General features: G+C 48.8%; 1 protein-coding gene and 1 long non-coding RNA gene across 3 annotated transcripts in view; both read left to right on the top strand.

The window, feature by feature from the left end:
* Nucleotides 1-18,434, top strand: part of PPP1R16B (protein phosphatase 1 regulatory subunit 16B) — a 121,293-nt gene that overhangs the window by 63,114 nt on the left and 39,745 nt on the right. The window lies entirely within an intron of this gene.
* On the top strand, nt 1,335-3,075 carry LOC144332167 (uncharacterized). The gene is made up of 2 exons (XR_013399950.1): nt 1,335-1,578; nt 1,714-3,075. It is a non-coding gene; the product is annotated as an uncharacterized LOC144332167 (long non-coding RNA).

Below are 18,434 nucleotides of genomic sequence, written 5' to 3' on the forward strand. Positions count from 1 at the left end.
CTTCTACCTCAGCCTCCCAAGTAGCTGGGATTACAGGCATGCACCACCACGCCCGGCTAATTTTTGTATTTTTAGTAGAGACGGTTTCACCATGTTGGCCAGGCTGGCCTCAGACTCCCGACCTCAGGTGATCCACCCATCTCGGCCTCCCAAAGTGCTGGGATTATAGGTGTGAGCCACCACACCTGGCCATGATTCTTTGATTCTATCAATTGGTGTTTCCCCCCAAAATTGCAGTCCTGTGACTGTGCTGAGGCCCTGCCTGGGCACTATGCACCCTCTTAGCATGGATTGCCTCTTCCTACTGCTCCTCTCCTGGGCTGTTTTCCATTTATTTCAGGGCTCTCTTGTTACTGTGCATCACTGTGAGCTCCACAGGGCAAAGGCTGGCTCTGGTTCGCTCAGCACAGTGTACATGCTGGGCACAGTCCCTCTGAACAACTGCATGCCCGCACCACTCCTGCGTTTCATCTAAGGACCCCATGGTACACCCCAGTGAGCTAAGCTCATGCCTTTTTATTTTGAAATAATTATAGATTTACATGCAGTTTAAAAAATACAGAGAGATTCCTTCTACTCTACACCCAGTTTACCCAAATGGTAACTTTTTTTTTTTTTTTTTTTTGGAGGCAGGGTCTCACTCTGTCACCCAGGCTAGAGTGCAGTGGTGCAATCTCAGCTTACTGCAACCACTGTCTTCCGGGTTCACGTGATTCTTCTGCCTCAGCCTCCCGAGTAGCTGGGATTACAGGCACACGCCACCACGCCTGGCTAGTTTTTGTTTTTAGTAGAGATGGGGTTTCACCATGTTGGCCAGGCTGGTTGGTCTTGAACTCCTGGCCTCAAGTGATCCTCCCACCTCGGCCTCCCAAATGGTCACATTTTGCAAAACCAATACATGTTATCACAACCAGTAAATTGACATTGATACGGTTCACCAATTTGATCCAGATTTTGCCAGTTTTGTATGCATTAATTTGTGTGTGTGTGTGTGTATGTGTGTGTGTGTTTGGCTCTGTGAAATCTTTAATCACAGGAACAGATTTGTGTGACCAGCACTGCAGTCAAGAGGCAGAATTGTGAAATACTGGTTATATGATAAAACTATAATATTTTGGACATATTGGATTAGATAAAATATATCATTAAAATATCACTAGTTTTTATTTTTTAAATGTTGCTAACAAAACACTTCAAATCACATATGTGGCCTATGTTATATTTCCCTAGGACAGTCCATCGGTCCAAAAACTTCCCTTGTGTCTCTTCCCAGTCAGTCCTCTACCCTCTCCCAGACAGCTATTGTTCTGATGGGTGTTTTCCCCACTACAGGCTATTTTTTTTTCTTTTTTCTTTCTTTCTTTCTTTTTTTTTTTTTTTTTTTTTTGAGGTGATATGCACATAAAAAATTAGCCGTTTTATTTTTATTTATTTATTTATTTATTTATTTATTTTTGAGAGAGTCTTGACATGTCACGCAGGCTGAATGCAATGGCATGATCTTGGCTCACTGTAACCTCCACCTCCTGGGTTCAGGTGATTCTCATGCCTCAGCCTCCTGAGTAGCTGGAATTACAGGCATGCACCACCATGCCCAGCTAATTTTTGTATTTTTAGTAGTGATGGAATTTCACCATGTTGGCCAAACTGGTCTCGAACTCCTGACCTCAGGTGATCCACCCGCCTCAGCCTCCCAAAGTGTTGGGATTACAGGTATGAGCCACTGTGCCCGGCCTGCAAAGCAAAAATTTATTGAGCACTGTGGTGTGCCAGGACTCATTTATAAGTAAACAGAAAAGGCCCCTGTCCTTGTAGAGTTTATAATCTATAGGGGGAAACTGCAAGCCCACAAATACATAACCTATCATTTAAAAGTCTGACTAAATGCTACGAAGGTACAGGCAAAGTGCTTTGAGAGGGAACAGAGGGACAGTGTGTGCATAGGAAGGCCAGTCAGGTGGGTCCCTCTGAGGAGGTGACATTTAGGAGGCCTGAAGGATGGGAACTGAGCCAGCTGTGCAGAAGGATAGGGGAGGCTGGGCTAGAGGAGAGTGTTCTAGGCAGAACAAAATAGGATGAGCAAGGGCACTGGGGCAGGGAAATCCTCTGGTGGTTCAGTGCAAAGTTAGGAAGGTGTGAAACAGTGGGAAGGGAAGGCACAGGGATGTTCCTGCTGGCTGATGGCCTGTACTGTAGGGGCCACGACTTTGTGTTAGCTGCAGGGAGGACTGGAGACATGAAGGGCCAGGCTCTGGGCCAATTTTCTTGCTGCGTTCTCAGCTCCAAGAGGCAGCTCAGCTGGGATATTGTGGCTCATTCCAGTGTCTTGCAGCCTCTCAAACTGGAGATCTGGAGGGTTGGGGTATGGTTAGCGGCAGCTGTGACAGAGACCACCAGAAAATAGGCATGTAATTCCTGCAGCAATTCACACCCAGACCCCAGTTTACCGCAGTCCTGCAGTGATTCACACCCAGGCCCCAGTTTACCGCAGCTGCACCCTCAAACAGGGCTTGGATGCCTGCATCTCCCTGACCTGTGTGTACCCTCATTCTCCCAGGGCCCGGGGGGGTGGGTGGGGCAGCACATGGCTCAGCCTCATGCCCTCCTCTCACTGGAGAACTTGACTATAAAGCTGCAAGCTCAGGCCCACGCCCTGGCCAGCCTCCTGGAGCTTTGAGAACAAGGTGTCCTGTACACGGAGTCCTGGCCCCGGTGTCCGAGCGCACATGAACCCTGTATGCAAGAAGAAAACTGACCCCAGCCCCATGTTACATAAGAACATCTTTGGAATTTGGCTCCTTTTGAAATGAAATGGGAAACCTGCACTCAAACAAGCAGGTATGGGGAATTCAATAGGAGGCAAATGCCCTCAGGGTCAGCTCTGGGCCAGTGTGCATTCTGAGCATTGGTTTATTCATTCAGCAAACATTGTGGACACGTGCTTTGTGCCAAGCTTCATGGGGGGATACAAGAACAGATGTTCAATCAATGTTTGTGGGAAGAAGGAGAGAGGGGTGGGATGAAAGGGAAGGATTGAGAAGGAGGAGAGTAGGGAAGTAGAGAGGAAGGAAGGAAGGAAGGAAGGAAGGAAGGAAGGAAGGAAGGAAAGGAGGGAGGGAGGGAGAAAGGGAAGGGAGGGAGGAAGGGAAGGGAGGGAGGAAAGGGAGGGGGGGAGGGAGGGAAGGAGGGAGGGAGGGAAGACAAATGGACAGAAATACCATCACAGAGCTCATCATCATGTGACTGTGGGTGCAGCTGTGCCCATGGTAATGTAACTAAGTATTTACAATCTAGCTCAGTTCTGATCAATGGAAAAATAATGTGAGCCTCATATGTAATTTTAAATGTTCTAATAGTTCCAGTAAAGCAGGCAAGAGACAGGTGAAATTAATTTGAATAATTACTTAACTCAACATCATTTCAACATGTATTTAGTATAAAAATATTGGCCGGGCGCGGTGGCTCAAGCCTGTAATCCCAGCACTTTGGGAGGCCGAGATGGGCGGATCACGAGGTCAGGAGATCGAGACCATCCTGGCTAACACGGTGAAACCCCGTCTCTACTAAGAAATACAAAAAATAGCCGGGTGAGGTGGCAGCGCCTGTAGTCCCAGCTACTCGGGAGGCTGAGGCCGGAGAATGGCGTGAACCCGGGAGGCGGAGCTTGCAGTGAGCTGAGATCCGGCCACTGCACTCCAGCCTGGGCTACAGAGCGAGACTCCGTCTCAAAAAAAAAAAAAAAAAAAAAAATTAATGGGTATGTTACATATCTTTTTCACACTAAATCTTCAAAGTCCCGTGTGCATTTTATACCCCCAGCATGTCTCAATCTGGATTATGCACATTTCAAGTACTCCCCAGCCCTGGACGCCGTGGAGGGTGGCAGGCACTCTGACTGAGGTGCGCAGAGCCTGCTGAGGGCACTTAACCCAGGGTCAAGGAAGATTTCACCGGGTGGTGCCTTCAGTCATTTATTCATTTGCTCATTTACTGTTCAATGTTTATTGAATGCTTCCTGCACTGGGTGTGATAGCTGGGCAGAGACTCTGCTTGGAGGAAGGAAGGAAGGAAGGGTATTCCAGACTAGGGGAGCAGATTGCAAGCTCTGAGAGGGCAGACTGGTGTCTGTCTGGTTCACTGCTGTAGCCCTGCACCTGGTGCAGAGTTGGTGCCTGGCGAATATTTGTGGAGTGGGGAAGGAGGGACAGAGGAGCTGGATATTTCTAAAGCGCAGTAGGCAGAGAAGACTGCTCAGAGAGGAAGCTGGAGACACTGTTCTCAAACTTGATGGTGCACTGGAATCACTGGGAGGGTTTGTTAAAGCACAGATTGTTAGACACCCCCTCCCGCGGGGTTCCTGATCCAGTAGGGCTGGGGTAGGGCCACAGGATTTGCATTGCCAGCAGATTCCCAGGTGCTGCTGCTGCTGCTGGTCCAGGGATCACTGAGAACCACTGGGCTAAACCATGAACACTGTGAAGGCAGAGAGGAGCCAGGAGAGGTTTCTGAGCAGGAGAGAGGGGTGCACTTAGTTTTGTGATTTAGAAAACTGTGGGTGCAAGGCACTGTGGCGCGTGCCTGTAGTCTCAGCTACTTGGTAGGGTGAAGCAGGAGGATCACTTGGGTCTGGGAGATCTGGGCTGTAGTGTGCTATGCCGATTGGATGTCCGCACTAAGTTTGGCATGAATATGGTGACCTCCCGGGAGCGGAGGACCACCAGGATGCCTAAGGAGGGGTGAACCGGCCCAGGTCGGAAACAGAGCAGGTCAAAACTCCCCTGCTGATCAGAAAACTGTGCGTGGCTGCTGAGGACAGGGGTTTCCACCTCCTTCCCACCTCTCCTGCCAGGTCAGTGGCACCCTTAGCTCAGGAGGGTGTGTCAGGACCCAGTTCCATCCTCACATGGTGGGGAAGCCTGGGCTGTGCTCCCAGAACAAGAAACAGACCCGGGTGATGAATGTCAAATGTGGATGGTTCTCTGCACTGTGGGCGGAAATAGAAACCCTTAGTCAGCTGTGGGGTTCAGCGATGAATTTCCCTGGTTAACGGAAACTTGACTGGCTGGGGGTAAGGGGGAGGTTGGGTTCTGAGACGTCTAGGAGGCCTGGGATCTTCGGTCCTCATGGTGCCCAGCTCAGGGTGATGCCTCCAGGCTCGAGACCACTTCCTCCCGTTGAGCCTCTTCTCTGGGGGCACTCATTATGTATGCTGCATAACAAATCACCCCAAAATGTGGCGACTGAAAGCAACAACAGATGTCTGTTTTCTCACAGTTTGTGTGAGTCAGGAACCCGGGGTCGCTGGGTGGTTTGGGCTCAGGGTCTCTCAGGAGGCTGTAGTTAATATGTGGACCAAGGCCTGACTGGGTTAGGAGATCTGATTCTACAATGGCGCCCACAGGCGGTTGGCGGGAGGCTTCACTCCCTCACTGGTGGTCTTTTCACAGGACTGCTAAGTCTTCACACTATGATAGCTGGCCTCTCCCAGAACGGGTGATCCAAGGGGCAAGAGAGTAGCTGAAACATCTTTTTTTTTTTGGAGACGGAGTCTCGCTCTGTTGCCTAGGCTGGAATGCAATGGCGTGATCTCAGCTCACTGCAACTTCCGCCTCCTGGGTTCAAGTGATTATCCTGCCTCAGCCTCCCAGGTAGCTGGGATTACAGGCATGCGCTACCACGCCCGGCTAATTTTTGTGTTTTTAGTGGAGACGGGGTTTCACCATGTTGGCCAGGATGGTCTCGAACTCCTGACCTCAGGTGATCTGCCCGCCTCGGCCTCCCAAAGTGCTGGGATTACAGGCGTGAGCCACCGCGCCCGGCCAGCTGAAACATCTTTTATGACTCAGACTCACAAGGCACACTCCATCCTATTGGTGACACGTTAGCCTGTTCACTGGGGGAGGGAACTGGACAAGAGCGTGAATCCTAGGAGGCTGGGGTACTTGGGTGGCATCTTGGAGACGGACCACAATGCCCAAACTATCCTTTGGCCTTATCTCGTAGTCAGTCCACAGATCTCCAAAGATAACTCTATTTGGTGCTGCTATTTGTTGCCTTGGAGCTTGAAGACTGGGCCCTGCATTCCTAAGGGTGCCTGCTAGGGCTAGGAGGTAGGGGAGAGCCAGCTAGTAGCTAAACTTACTCATTCCAGACACTGTGGTCAACACTTTATAATCTAATTCTCAGATAACCTTGTGAGATTATAGTCCCCATTCTACAGATGAGGAAACTGAGGCTCAGAGGAGATGACACATCTGAGATCAAACCACTGGGATATGGTGGGGTCTGAATTCTGAACCACTACACCTGTGTTTTCATATCATACCAGGTGCAATGCTTAGGTAGACTGCATGTCCCCCAACAGTATGCTTTGATGGCTTCTCTCCAGGGTGGAAGTGGTTGGAGCAAAGGTCAGACTGGCCCTTTCCTCCCTTGGGCTCAGAGCCTGGCACTAGGCACACTGGCAGAAGAGGAAACAGGAAGGCTTTGGGCTGCAGGCAGATCCCCAACTCTTAAAACCTGGGGTCAAGTTTGGCTCTCTCATACATTCTCATGGTGGAGCAAGCATGGGTCAAGTGTGGGTGTGTTGGAGCCTCTTACCAGCTGAGTAGATTGAGGCAAGTTAATTAAACTCACTGTGCCTCAGTATCCCCAATTGTAAAATAGGAGCTTATGGTAGAGCCTGCCTCACATTTGCCTTGGGCTGTTGTAAGGATTAAATGAGATCATTTCCTACATGTGCAAGACTCAGGGCTGGGCACAGAGCAAGTGGTCAGTAAACGTGAGCACTTCTTATCACCGGCTTGTTAGATGCTGCTATGCATCTGCTCTCTGTTCCCACATCTGGCTGAGCTGTGAGGATATGAGTGTTGAAGACCATGGCATTTTTGTCTATTGCTGGGAGCATCAGCAAACGATCCATCCCCCAGGTCCTAGAGCTCAGAGCATTCTCAGCAAATGGCTCTCAAGTCCCATACATCACTCTACCTCCATCCTGTCCTGGTCCTCTCTGAGCCAGGAACAGAGGGTTCCAGAAGCCCTGGATAACTTGCAGCTCGCTCCCCTCTGGGCCCAGCCAGCTCCTCTCTAGCTGTTCCTGTCTGATAAGAGAGTGGATTTTTCCATTTCCTGCAGCAGAAATGCTCCTGTTTCCTCTCTGCCCACCCAGCTGCCCTGGTTTCTGCTACTGCACGGGCAGAAGATGGGTATCCGGAAGTCACAGGAGATCGTGCAGCATTAAGGGAGGGTAGCAGGACAGGGCCCCCCGGGCAGGTGGGGCTGCCAGGCAGTCAGCATACCTTGCAGGAGCCAGACTTCTCTGTTCTGTTATGACATGGGAACCGAGTCTGTATCAGAAATGACAAAACCAAACACCCGCAAACAAAACCCCCTAGCCAAGCAAACAGGAAGCAGGGTCTGGATAAAAATACCATCCTCTTTGCAGCTGCAGCCTCCACCATGCAGGTTTCAGAAGGTCACGCTCTTGACAGGAAATGCGGCTGCTTTCAGAGGGGAGGGGTGGCTGGGTTGGGGCCGGGGGTAGAGACAGTGGGGACAGCCAGAAGCAATGGCAGGCTCTCTGGGGAGGTTCGTGCACCCTTCACTTCTTGACAGGTGAAGGAACTGGGCCCGATCTGTCTGTTCCCTTCCTGGCCACGATCCCAGGGTTCACCTTGGACTTATATTTGTTTCTTCCTCTCCTACCAGGGACCAGGAGACTTTTATTGTGAGGGTGAAATGAGACTGTGGTTTTGAACTTGTTTTTTTTTTTTTGAGATGGAGTTTCGCTCTTGTTGCCCAGGCTGGAGTGCAAAGGTGCGATCTCAACTCACTGCAACCTTCACCTCCCAGGTTTGGGCGGTTATCCTACTTCAGCCTCCTGCATAGCTGGGATTACAGGTGCCCACCACCACACCTGGCTAATTTTTTGTATTTTTAGTAGAGACATGTTTCACCATGTTGGCCAGGCTGGTCTCGAACTCCTGATCTCAGGTGATCTGCTCACCTTGGCCTCCCAAAGTGCTGGGATTACAGACGTGAGCCACCGCACCCAGCCATTGAACATATTTTGTTAGCTGAAAAGCATTACCCTAAGGATCAGCAAAGTTTTTCTGCAAAGGGCTAGATAGGAAATATTTTCGGCTGTGTGGCCATATGGTCTCTGTCTAACTCCTCAGCTGTGCTGCTGGAGCCTCAAAACAGCCATAGGCAATGCATAACAAGGGAGCGTGTGTTCCAATTAGTTTTTGGACACTGATATGCCACTTTCATATAATGTTCATGTATTGCCAAATATTACTCTTCTTTGATTTTTTTCAACCATTAAAAAAAATAGAAGCCATTCTTAGCTTGCAAGCAGTATAAAATTAAGTCAGATTTGGTTTGTAGACCACAGTGTGCCAACCCCTGCACTCTCCAAACATAATGGTTTGTATTATTGTTGCTATTTAATTCCTACTCAGTATAGGAATCCCAGCTTTAGCACTTCCTTCATGGGGTCAGCCAGGTTGAGACTTTGTTTCTGCGCTAGCTACTTTGAACGGAAATAGAGTTCTTACCACTTGGCTATCATTCTGTGGAAGGTTTTTGTTTTTTGGTGAAACTGAGAAGATCTGATTATAAAGGTAGTACATATGGATTTTAAAATGCTTGGGAAATGCTGGCAAACAGAAAATAAAAATCCCTGATAAAGCACAGCTACTGTATATATTTTTTTCCAATGAAAAGTGTGTGGATGTGTGGAATGCATTTTTTTCCTTTCCAGTTGAGATTGCATTGAATGTAAAGTTTTGACTCCTTCTTTTTCCATTCTATATTACATATCAAGCATTTTCCCATGTCATTAGAAATTCCTCAAAGCTACCAGCTGCAGCATATTCCATTATATGGATGTTCCATCATTTACCAAATCAACCTCCAATTGTTTAGGCATTTGGGTTGCTTCCAGGATTTCTCACTTATAAACGATATGCATATAAACAATGCTGCTGTGAACATCCTTGTTTGTAAATCTTTGCCCTCTGATTTTTTCTTTAGGGAGTATGTGTGCTGAAGATTCCTAGGAAAACTGTGCTTCTGACTTATAACTTATATACTAACCTTTTTTTTGTTTGTTTTGAGTTGGAGTCTCGCTCTTGTTGCCCATGCTGGAGTGCAATGGTGCGACCTCAGCCCACTGCAACCTCCACCTCCCAGGTTCAAGCAATTCTCCTGCCTCCGCCTCCTGAATAGCTGGGATTCCAGGCACCCACCACCATACCCAGCTAATTTTTTTGTATTTTTAGTAGAGATTGGGTTTCACCATGTTGGCCAGGCTGGTCTCGAACTCCTGACCTCAGGTCATCCATGTGCCTCAGGCTCCCAAAGTGCTGGGATTACAGGCGTGAGCCACGGCACCCAGCCTATACTAACCATTTTTGCTTTAACTGAATTTGACTTTACTGATTATGCAATTCATAAGGTTTCCTCACTGATAATGACTTCATTCTCCCCTCCTGCACCACTAGCCCCAGGCAGTCACTGATCTGCTTTCTGTTTATAATTTCATTTTGAAGTACCTTATTTTTGATCAGCCTAAAGTTGATTACCTCCTTATTTGCTCAGAATTCCATTCTTCATAATAGTAACGCTGCCACCTCCACTTTCTTTGTGTTTGTGTTTGCCTGTTTTATATTTGAACATTCCTTTATTTTTAGTCTCCCTGTTATTTTGTTTGGAATATATCTCTTGTAAGCAGCACACAGTTGATTTTTTTTTTTTTTTTTTTTTTGGCAACCAAATCATTGCTGCTTTATGGGAAGGATAAATGATTCAATTTATTCATCTGGTACATATTTGGATATCGGTCATCTTGCTTTGTGATTTGTGGCATTTGTTTCTTTATTATTTCTTTCATTTTGTGACTTTAACAAATACTATGTTGATTTGCATTTATCTTTTCCATCAATAATATGGAAAATACAAGTAATGACTTCAATTTCTTGTGTGGTTACCTTTAAAATTTTCAGAAATCTTGTTTTATTTTCCCAGGCAGATACTTGGAAGCCCAAAGGAGGATTTGTTCATGTCCTATGTAATACAGGGCTGAGGCAGAGTAGCATCTTTAGGAAAGACCAAAATTGAAAGGCAGGCAGAGACTGGAGAGGTAGTTTTGGGACAGCAGAACAGGACCAGGGAAATCAGAGGGAAGCTTCAAAAGGGACAGGTGTGAGCTGAAGGAACTTCCCCCTTCATACGCAGCTTGTTGCCTCTCGCTAAAGATTGATAGGAATGGATTTTATTCTTGGCTATATTTGAATGAGGGTCCCTTGTAATTAGTCATGCCTGAAATACCGGTTATGTATGGAATCACCCAGACTAGAATTGAGTCTCGGCACTTACTAGCTAAACAAGCTTGGGCAAATCATATAAGTTCTCTGTCAAATGGTCTAACAATAGCACCTAAGTCATGATGTTGTTGTGGGGATTGAGGGATCCCAGGGATCTGGGATAATACATGTAACATCCTGGGACAGTGCCTCATACTCGGAAAATAGTCAATGAATGTTAGATGCTATTATGATGGCTGTGAAGCTATTACAGTGTTTATACGCATGTATCTCCTACCTGCAGGGCTGGAAATATTTTTATCTATTACTTGCCTGGAGAGATAAAGTAATTGGACTATTAAAAAAAATCAGGAGAGATAGCTGGAAGGAGAAGTGAGGTGAGAGGGATGGGTCTTGGAGAGCAAGAGCAAGTCAGAAAGAGGCATGCAGGGCATTTCAGGAGAGGGGAATTGGGATAAGAGCAGATACCTTGGAGAGCTCCCGGGCAGCCAGTGCGTGCTTCTGCAGAGCGGAAGGGAGATCAGGTCCCTAGGTCTGCAGTGAAGCTGTAAGGAGAGGTGCTGGGAGAATTCTGGAGGTAGAATCAGTAAAGAACAGGGGCCTAATGCAGCGGGGGTCTGATGTTTTATGAATAGAATGCGTAAGTTCCAACATCATGTTTCTGGAAAAGGGGGACCCTTGCCTGCCGTCATTCTCTGAGATTAAGCACTGTAAGGGGTAAGAGAAGGGGAAGGAAGGGAGAAAAAGAGAGAGGGAAGGGTCCAAGGCACACAGTCTTTGCAGCTTTGGTGGAGAAACCTTACAGGTCCATATCATCTTCACGGTAGCTGAGTTAAATGCAGTTCTCCCTCCCTTTGAGGAAATCTAATACACAAATGTCCCCTTACACATTAGGAAGTGATGCCCCACCTCACCCCAACCTCCATGTCTCAGAAAGACTATACATTTTGAAAAGGATTAACTGCAGGCCTACTTTGTACATCAGTTTCCCGGGTATCTTTAGTTTTTTATTCTTAGAATTAAAAACGTCTTTTTAATTTGTTCATTCAGTCAACAAATATTTGTTGAGTGCTTTCTCTAGGAGCTGCATGCCCCAGATAAGAATTCAGACACGAGTTGCCCACATAGAGCTTATATCCTAAAGGGTGTGCTGTCACTTTTCCTGCATACACCCAATGCCAGATGTAAGTTACATGGGCAGAGGCATCTGGGTAGCTGATGTGAATCTCTGTCAACCCCTTTTGTCTAGCAGAGACATATGTCCTGGGCACGGAGGTTCTAGAAGGGAGAATGTTTATAGCTACGTGTCTGGGGTCCGGCCATCTTGTCCTGGTGATGCTAAGGGTATCAGAGATGGTAGGAGAGGAACTGGCCTCTTTGTTCAAGTCAAAGGGTGAAGATTCTCTCTGAGAAGGAAAAGTCTGTGGCCCAGCCGGGGACGCTCTTGTCCAAAGGAAGAAGCATACATTAGCCCAAGAATAGATGTTCTGGCCGGTTCTGAGGCTTGGGTAGAGGCCAGGTAAGCTCCATTCACTTCTGCGGTCATCTGAAATTGACTGGGGGCCTGAACTGCATCACATAGAGAAACATGGTAGCCAAAAGATGGTCCTACTCGTCCTACCCCTCCAGAACTTTAGTGTTGTAAAGACACAGACAAATTCATATATGACTATAAAATAGTGTTAAATATTTTTGGAGTTTGGGGGGCACAGCAATCATATGAGAAGGGTGCCTGGCCCAGCCTGGGAGACCTGCAGGAGGCTTTGTAGAGGAAATGACATTGATGCTGGGACTTGGAATCTAAGTAAGAATTAACCAGGTGAAGTGAAGACAGAGAAAGACAGGCAGGGCTGGGCGTGGTGGCTCACGACTGTAATCCCATCCCTTTGGGAGGCTGAGGCAGGAGAATCACTTGAGCTCAGGAGTTCAAGACCAGCCTGGACAACATGGCAAAATGTCATCTCTACAAAAATCCAAAAAATAAAAATAAAAACATTAGCTGGGCATGGTGGTGCGCACCTATACTCCCAGCTACTTAGGAGGCTGAGGTGGGAGGATTGCTTGAGCCCTGGAGGTCGAGGCTGCAGGGAGCTTGATCACGCCACTGCAGTGCAGCCTGGGTGACAGAGGGACCTTGTCTCAAAAAAAAAAAAAAAAAAAAAGACAGGAAGAAGGAACAGCACATGAGAAGATGCACAAGAGAGGGTGGTATGGAGTGTGCCTGGTAGGGTGTGTGGTGGTTAGGAGGGATGATGCCGGGAAAGACAGGCAGATCACATACGGCCCAGACGGGCCCAAGTGGCCAGTGGCCTTCCCCCTTCCTTCCCCTACGCAATGATTGAGCACCTACTGTGTACCAGACACTGTCCTCAGCACTGTGGGTACAGTGATGAGTGGGACAGATGCTGTCTTGACCTCACAGACCTCCCAGGCTGGCAGGGGAGTGAGATCCCAGCAGACCTAGTTTGGAACCCCTTCCTCTTCTTTTTCTAAAGTTGAGATATAATTCACATACTATAAATTTTACCCTGTTTTTGTTTGTTTGTTGTTTGTTTGTTTGTTTTTTTGGCAGAGTTTCACTCTTGTTGCCCAGGCTGGAGTGCAATGGTGCGATCTCAGTTCACTGCAACCTCCACCTCCCGGGTTCAAGTGATTCTCCTGCCTCAGCCTCCTGAGTAGCTGGGATTACATGTGCCCACCACCACGGCAGGTTAATTTTTGTATTTTTTAGTAGAGGTGGGGTTTCACCATGTTGGCCAGGATGGTCTCAACCTCTTGACCTCGTGATCTGCCCGCCTTGGCCTCCCAAAGTGCTGGGATTCCAGACGTGAGCCACTGCACCTGGCCAAAATTTACCCTTTTTTTTTTTTTTTTGAGACGGAGTCTCGCTCTGTCGCCCAGGCTGGAGTGCAGTGGCCAGATCTCAGCTCACTGCAAGCTCCACCTCCCGGGTTCACGCCATTCTCCTGCCTCAGCCTCCCGAGTAGCTGGGACTATAGGTGCCCGCCACCTCACCCGGCTACTTTTTTTTGTATTTTTTAGTAGAGACGGGGTTTCACTGTGTTAGCCAGGATGGTCTCGATCTCCTGACCTCATGATCCGCCCGTCTCGGCCTCCCAAAGTGCTGGGATTACAGGCTTGAGCCACCGCGCCTGGCCTACCCTTTTTTTTTTGAGATGGAATTTCACTCTTGTTGCCCAGGCTGGAGTGCAATGGCGCTGTCTTGGCTCACTGCAACCTCTGTCTCCTGGGTTCAAGCGATTCTCCTGCCTCAGCCTCCTGAGTAGCTGGGATTACAGGCATGCACCACCATGCCTGGCTAATTTTGTATTTTTAGTAGAGACAGGGTTTCTCTGTGTTGGTCAGGCTGGTCTCAAACTCCTGACCTCAGGTGATCCACATGCCTTGGCCTCCCAAAGTGCTGGGATTACAGGTGTGAGCCACTGTGCCCAGCCCCAAAGTTACTCTATTCTGTGGTCTTTGCTACAAGATCTTTCACAAGATTGTACAACTATCACCAGTGTTTAATTTCAGAACAATTTCAGCATCCTCAGAGGAAATCCTGTACTCATTAGCAGTCACTCCCCATTCTCCTTCCAGTCCCCTGACCCCTGGCAACCACTAATCTGCTTTCTCTTTCTATGGATTTGCCTATTCCGGACATTTCATGTAAATGAAGTCACACAACATGTGGCCTCTGTGTCTGGCTTCCTTTACTTAGCATGATATTTTCAAGGTTCGTCCATGTTTTATTTAGCCATACTTTATTTCTTTGTATGGCAAAATACTGTTCCATTGTATGGAATCTTGTTTATCCATTCATCAGTTGATGGAAATTTGGGTCTTACTTTAGAGATATGGCAACTAATGCTATAAAAACATTCATATGCAAAGTTTTGTATGGACATATATGTTCATTCCTCTTAAATATATACCTAGGAGTAGAATTGCTGGGTCAGGTGGTAATGCTATGTTTAACTTTTTAAGGACCTGTCAGTCTGTTTTCCACAACACTGTGCCATCTTACATTCCCACCAGCAAGGCCCGAGGGCTCTGACTTCCGTGCGTCTTCACACGGTTGTCCAACCCCTCCTCTTCTTGAATGGGCCAAGAGTGATACTATCTATCTGGTGAAGAGCAGGGAGTTGGCGCCTGGGGCCTGAGGCTTGGTCCTGGGAATGTGACTTTGAGGGAAGCCCGTGTCTTTCTGGTCCACCAGGGTGAGTCACCACCCAGGATCTCGGGGGAGCTGCCTGGCAGAGGGGCGGGCTGCACCAGCCACTGCAGAAGCCACCATGCGACTTGACTGAGTCTCCACCCTCAGCTCCAGGCTGCCGGGCTTCCCTGGGAGCAGCTATTTCTGGCTATTTCTGGTCCAGGGAGGAGCAATGGTGGGTGGAAAGGTTGCAATTACTCGGTGGGGTGATTTTGGAAGTGCACTGCCTTGGGGACACAGGACAGCTTTGACTTGGGAGGAGAGCAGAGGGGCTGCTCTGAGAATGCTGACCCTTTGGCATTATCAGAGCAGAGGGCTGGGCTCACAGCAGTCCTGACAGCACCTTGAAGAGGGCGAAATAAGTCTTTGCAGACTGGGCTTTTCATGCAGGAAGTGCAACCCAGTGGGCGGGATGTGGCAACATGAGGCAGGCCACCGTGGTGCTTGGAAGCAGGGGCAGGCTGCTGTCTACCCACAGTAGAGTGCAGCAGGAAGACCGACAGAGGTGGTGCTGGACCTCAGGCTCAGTGTTCACTTCTGTGCCTCAGTGACTTCATTGGCAAATATAGTAAACACAAAGGCTGCAGCAATGCCTGTTGGCAACTGTCTTCTTTATCACATGATGTTCTGGAACACTGACCTTTATTGGCAATGGTCTTGACCTTTCTCTTGGCTTTTTGCCATCCCTGTTGGCTTTCTTCATGATAACATCTGTGTCCACCCTGTATGTCTCTCTGCTCTATATGTTTCCTTCCCTGAGTCCTTGTTTGCTACCATTTTAGCAAAGTGGTTAAGGGTTCAGAGCTGGCTGGGCCTGGGTGAAAATCCCAGCTCTACCATTCCCAGCCAGGTGTCTTTGGGCAAATCATTTCATGTATTCAAACCTGAGCCTCAGTTTTCCCATCTGTAAATTGGAGCAATAATCCCAGGGAGTTATTTAATAACAGCAGGTTACTTATCCTCGTAGCTGGATTATGAGGACTAATTGACTTGATGGATATGAAGGGCTTAACACAATGCCTGGCACACAGTTAGTGCTGGGCTGTAGAAAGAGCAAGGGCACAGGGCAGAGAGAATGAGGAGTGGGGTCCTGGACAAAGGGACATGCTGAGTCCCCTGCATCCAGCCTGCAGAGGGGACAGTGTTGGGTGGGACTGAAGGACTCCTGTGGTCAGCCTCCAGGTCTGGCGGTGTTGATGAGGGAGGCTTAAGGAAGGGTGTCTGCTGACTCGTTTTTTAAAGTTTGTTTTGTTGTTGTTGTTGTTGTTGTTGTTAAGAGACAGTATCCTGCTCTGTCATCCAGGCTGGAGTGCAGTGGTACAATCACAGCTCACTGTGGCCTCGAACTCCTGGCCTTAAGTGATCCTACCACCTCGGCCTCCCAAAGCATTGGGATTACAGGTGTGAGCCACCACTTCTGGCCTCACTCAATTTTGTACAAAAGTCACAATCATTGCTTTTCATTCCTGAGTCATGCTCCTGCAGTGCCCCGTGTCTGTGGGACTACGCTGAGAAATAGTTTCATGGCCTCAGGAACAGGTAGCTCCATGGGCAACAAAGTAAGTGCTGCTGTGAAGGACAAAAGCAGAAATGCAGGGTAGTGTGGAGAGAATAGATGGGGAAGCTCAATGGAGATAGAGGCAATCAAGGAAGGCCTCCCAGAGGAGGTGACATTTTGGCTAAAATCTGAAGGATGAAGAAGAGTTTTCCGGCCCAACAATGGGAAGAAAGAGGGTTCCAGGCATAGGAAACTGTGTGTAAAGGCCTGGAGAATCGGAGCTCGGTTTTTGTTTTGTTTTGTTTTAGGAAATGAGAGGCCAGGGTGGCTAAACCAATGAGGGATTCAGGGAGTGACTTCCAGGTGAGGTGGGTGTGGAGCAGGCAGGGACTAGATCATGCAGTGCCTTGGAGGCAGTGGGAGGATGAGGCCTCATTGCTGGGCACTGGGCAGGAAAGGAAGGAAGAGAGATAGGAGGGTAGGCCTTGTGAGTGAACATGACACTGCAAGTCACATGGCCAGGTGGCAGCAGCTCAGCCCCAGGGCACCCCCCAGGGAGATGCAGATTGCCCAAGGTCCACCTTCACTGGGCAGACACCTCTGTCTGGCTGTCCCCGTTTCCCCAGAGGAGGAGCAGGAGCCACACCTGTGGTCGCATGTCACTGACCATCTCGAGGTCAGGAAGATGCTCTGTGAGACGGCGTGGGTCAGATGCCAAAGAAAACACAAGCTTGTCAGCGGTAATGTCTCCCTGCAAAGGCAGCCGCCACCAGCTTCCTGCTGAGACGGGCCGGCTCAGCCTCACTTGCTACAGCTGGAGATGGAGAGGACCAGATGGCCCGTTTGGCCCAGATTCCAGCCAGATTGCCAGGGAGGTGTGGGCGGAGCGGCGGGGTCGGCGCCAGGAGTAGGGATACGTGAGTGAGGAGGGCGGGAGCCACCTCTTTGCCATCTCAGTAGGGTCCTGCCTGCATCGGGGGTGTCGGGGCACCGACTGTGGCCTTACGGTGGTCCGTGAACCAGCATATGCTCAGAGCTCCCTGGAGGGAGACTGCCTCTGTCATTCTACCACCAGTGCTAAAGCTCTTGAGACATGCAAGATGTTGATGGTTGTATTCCCAGCACCCAGCACAGGCTGGGACACAAGCAAGAGCTCACTGGTTGGTTTTTGTTTTTACTTTTAAAATAAATGCTAACAGTAACCAGGGCCTTGTCTTCCTTAACCCCACAGCAATGCCATGGGGGAGCACTGTTGTGATCCCCATTTTGCAGATGAGGACATGGAGGCAGAGAGGGGGAATAACTTGCCTGGAGCTGCAGCTAAGCAAATGCATGAGAATAAATGGGTCACTCCGACGAACTGATGGCTGAGCCTGGGACTTAGGGATTTGTGGGCAGGGAGCTACCCTGAGTGTGGGCAACTGAGAGAAGGTGTGGACACTCCTGGCCAAAGGAAAGAAGTGTGCCTTTCTCGTCTTTGTGCTCCCTGAGCTCCAGGCAACACCTTAGACCCAAGCCAGCTTCCTCCATTGTTCCAGGTACTCCAGAAAGCAAGAGATGAGCCTGGAGAGGTAGAGAGACAGGACCCCTGGGCATAGCTGAGCAGGCTGCACACTGCATAATTCCAGGGCACTCTATTCACACAGACTATGATGAGAACAGTGCAAGGTACTGTTATGCAAGCATATTTGCATATTGCCTTGGAATTATGCAAGGCAGTAGCTCTGTAGGCGGGACCACACCATACAGGACTTTGAAGACCAGGGGTCTGCAAACCGTTTCTGCAAAGGGCCAGATAGTAAATATCGTAGGTCATGTGAGCCATACAGTCTCTGTTGTACCTACTCAAATCTGCTGTTGTAGGGTGAAAGCAGTCATAGGTGATATGTAAATGAATGAGCATGGATGTGTTCCAATAAAACTTTATTTACGGAAACAGGCTGCCTGCCAGATTTGGCCCACAGGCCATAGTTTGTCAGTCCCAATGAAGGTCATGGAAGGATTTTGAACTTCATCCCAAGAGCACTGTGGAGGCTGGACGTGGTTGTGTGTGTGCTTGGAGTCTCAACTACTCAGAAGGCCGAGGTGGGAGGATTGCTTGAAAGCAAGAGTTTGAGGCCAGCCTGGGCAACATAGTGAGACCCTGTCTCTTAAAAAAAGAAAGTGGGCCGGGCGCGGTGGCTCAAGCCTGTAATCCCAGCACTTTGGGAGGCCGAGACGGGCGGATCACGAGGTCAGGAGATCGAGACCATCCTGGCTAACACGGTGAAACCCCGTCTCTACTAAAAAATACAAAAATCTAGCCGGGTGAGGTGGCGGGCGCCTATAGTCCCAGCTGCTCGGGAGGCTGAGGCAGGAGAATGGCGTAAACCCGGGAGGCGGAGCTTGCAGT

Source organism: Macaca mulatta, chromosome 10 (assembly GCF_049350105.2).
Source record: "Macaca mulatta isolate MMU2019108-1 chromosome 10, T2T-MMU8v2.0, whole genome shotgun sequence".
Classification (NCBI taxonomy): domain Eukaryota; kingdom Metazoa; phylum Chordata; class Mammalia; order Primates; family Cercopithecidae; genus Macaca; species Macaca mulatta.